Genomic DNA, 3524 nt, shown 5'->3' on the forward strand with positions numbered 1-3524 from the left:
CTGAGTAGATATGATTCCGAGTGAGTTCAGGCTAGACTGTTTTGAAGAATAAATGTTTAGTAAGCCCCCTTAGAAGAGGTGAGGACTAATCTGGACCTTTCAAGTTGGAGAGCAGTGGGAAAGGAAATGGAAGGAAAGACGACTCAGCAAAGAGCCCCTGGGGGCTATTTAACTAGCAGCACCCTGTTAATCATTCCCCGCTCGTCTTAAGACTTCTCATCCATTTGTGGTGGGTTATGGGCATCATTCTTCTAGACCTTTCCCCAGTCACCAGCAACCCTTTTGCCTCTCCCAGTCCTCATATCCCGTTGGATGCTAAGTCATTCATTCCACTCTCTACAATACACCCTGCACCTGTTCCCCCTGCATTGTCATTGGCTTTGTTCTAGCTGTCACCACCTGTCATCAAGAGGACTACAACAGTGCTCTGAATCATTCCTCAGGATGCTCTGAATGTGTCAGTCCCTGGCTTCCAAGCCAAAAGCTTGGTTCAATTCCCACTGCCTTTAGAATAGAGCTGAAATTTATCTTTTAATTTTTTAATTAAAATTTATTATTTTTTATTACTAAAATTTTTGTAATGTTTATTCATTTTTGAGAGAGAAAGACAGCGACAGAGTGTGAGTGGGACAGGAGCAGTGAGAGGGAGACACAGAATCCGAAGCAGGTTCGAGGCTCCGAGCTGTCAGCACAGAGCCTGATGTGGGACTTGAACTCACAAACTTTAAGATCCAAAACCGAGAATCAGAATCTTAACCAGCTGAGCCACCCAAGGACCTCTGGAGCTGAAACCTCTTAGTCAGGCATTCAAGATTTTCATGACATGACAATGAATTAAAATGAAGGGTGGAGGGACATGAAACAAGAAGGGTTTGGGGAAGAGGGAAAGAGACGCTAATCCCTGTATTACTTTCCTACAGCTGCTGTTACAAATTACCACCAACTGTGTGGCTTAACCCAACAGAAATTTATTCTCTCACAGTTTTGGAGGCTACAAGTCCAAAATCAAGGTGTTGAAAAAGCTATACTCCCTGTGAAGGTTCTAGGAAAGAATCTTTCCTTGCCTCTTTCTAGCCTCTCAGAGCTTCTGGAAATTCTTGGCATTCCTTGGCTTGTGGCTTCCATCCCTCCTATCTCTGCCCTCATTTTCACATGGGTATCTTCTCCATGTGTGGAGGTCCAAACCTCCCGGTTCTTTCTAAAGATGCCAGCCATTAGATTTAAGGTTTATCCCAGGATGACCTCATTTTAACTTGATTAATGCCTACAAAGACCCTGTTTTTCCAAATAAGGTCACATTTGCAGGTACTAGGGGATTAGAACTTGAACATATCATTGGGAGGCACTATTCAACCCTCTCTAATTCACTCTGATGGACACTAGAGAACACTGGCATAGCATGGGGATGGAATCTTACTTGTGAAAAGGTTCTGGGTGAAGTGAAGGATTTCAGGAACAGGGGAGGTAATATTAAATAGGGTACTAGATTACCAGGAGGCAGTTTTTTTGAGCGATAGAATAGCATGCATGATCAAAGGATAAAATTTTAATCAGGAAAGAAAAAATCAGCTTGGAAGCTGGGTATAGGAGAGATTGTAGAGGGTAAAACTAGGAAGTTCAGTTTTGTTTTGTTTTTTTAATATTTATTTATTTTTGAGAGAGAACACAAACAGGGGAGGGGCAGAGAAAGAGGGAGACAGAGAATAGGAAGCAGGTTCCAGGCTCTGAGCTGTCAACACAGAGCCTGATGCGGGGCTTGAACCGACAAACTGGGAGATCATGACCTGAGCTGAAGTCAGAGGCTTAATCGACAACTATCCAGGCGCCCCTAGGAAGCTCAGTCTAAGAGGATGTCTGAGTAGCCAGAAAGTGAGGAGAAAGGCATAGAACTAGATGGTTAGCCCCAGGAAGTTGTTAATCTTGCCTCTCTTCTTTTTTTAAGTTTTATTTATGTATTTTGGAGAGATTGAGAGAGAGAGGAAGAATTCGTGGGAGAGGGGCAGAGAAAGACGTAGAGAGAATCCCAAGCAGGCGCCACCCTCAGTGCCCTTGAACTCATGAAATATGAGATCATGACCTGAGCCGAAAATCAAGAGTTGGATGCTTAACCAATTGGGCTACCTGGGCATCCATCCCTAGCTTGCCTCTTTTGCTCAGCATTATATTCCAAGAGCCTAGAACAGTGTCTGTCACATAGTAGGTCCTCAGTACTCATTTGTTGGGTAGATGAATGGGTGGACTGAATTAGCGGACCCGGGAACATTCAGAGGTGGCCTGAGTTAGCAGACCCTGCAACAGGACAGAAATGAGGAGGGGAGCACCTGGGTGGCTCAGTCCGTTGAACATCAGACTTCAGCTCAGGTCATGATCTCACAGTTCATGAGTTCAAGCCCTGCGCGGGCTCAGTGCTGACGGCTCAGAGCCTGGAGCCTGCTTCGGATTCTGTGTCTCCCTCTCTTTTTGCTCCTCCCCGACTCACACTCTCTCAAAAATAAATAAACAAAAGAATTAAAAAAAAAAAAAAGATAGAAATGAGCACTACTTAGAGTCAAGCCCACAACGTGGCACCTGTTGGGAGACAGCAGGGAACCTCTCTCCCACCGCTTGGTCACACGGTCTGGCATTATACCTGAATCCAGTGCTGTTTTCCCATCAGAGTGTCTACAGAACAGGACACATACGTTGTTTTATTCATGCTGTGTGCAGCCTTTATGGCACCGTGCGCACAGTAGGTCCCCAAGTCCCACAAATTTCAATGAACTTGTGAATGACTGAATTTCTACATGTAAGCAAAATCGAAATATTTCTCCCAGAGTTAAAGTCTGAATTTTAAACTTCGGTGCGCTTCAGAATTGCCTGGCACACAGTAAGCTCCCGATAAGCACTTGTTGAACCAAACAGAATCAATCAGATTCACCCAGTTCCGCCCTGGCAGCGAGGTCTGCATTTGGCAGGACGACAGAATCCATTGCTATTAAATTCTTATGTAAGAGCGAATGACCCTCCCAGCCTACTTGACGTCTCTCGCCCAGGAGAAGTGGAGGGGAAGGGAAGGGAAGGGAAGCGAGAGCGGTGTTGAGAAGCACACACTCTGTCGGCGACAGATGCACAGATTCATTTCTAGCCTCGGGCCCCCACTTGGACCCGAAAAGACCGCTGCACCGGGTGTGGGGCGGGCGGAGGGGGCGGTGTGCTGGCAGTGCGGTCGCAGCGTATTTCATTCCGTGGGTAAGGCCTGCCCACCCGGTGCGCCCTGGGGCTCCCGGTCTGCGGGTGACAGCGGTCCCCCTGGGTGACTCAAGTTCCAGGCGGTGCTCCTGGGGGTCCCCGCGGCCGCGGGTGCCGGCACAGGCTTGGCCCGGGGCTCCCCAGGCCCCCGGCCCCCCCACCCCGGTCCAGTCTCCCCAGCGCCCGGGCCCCGCCGCGCGCCCCCCGCCCGGCCCGGCCTCCCCAGCGCCCCAGGCCCCGCCGCGCGCCCCCTCCCCCGGCCCAGCCTCCCCAGCGCCCCGGCCTCCCCAGCGCCG

The sequence above is a fragment of the Panthera uncia genome (assembly GCF_023721935.1).
Source record: "Panthera uncia isolate 11264 chromosome B2 unlocalized genomic scaffold, Puncia_PCG_1.0 HiC_scaffold_25, whole genome shotgun sequence".
Taxonomy (NCBI): Eukaryota; Metazoa; Chordata; class Mammalia; order Carnivora; family Felidae; genus Panthera; species Panthera uncia.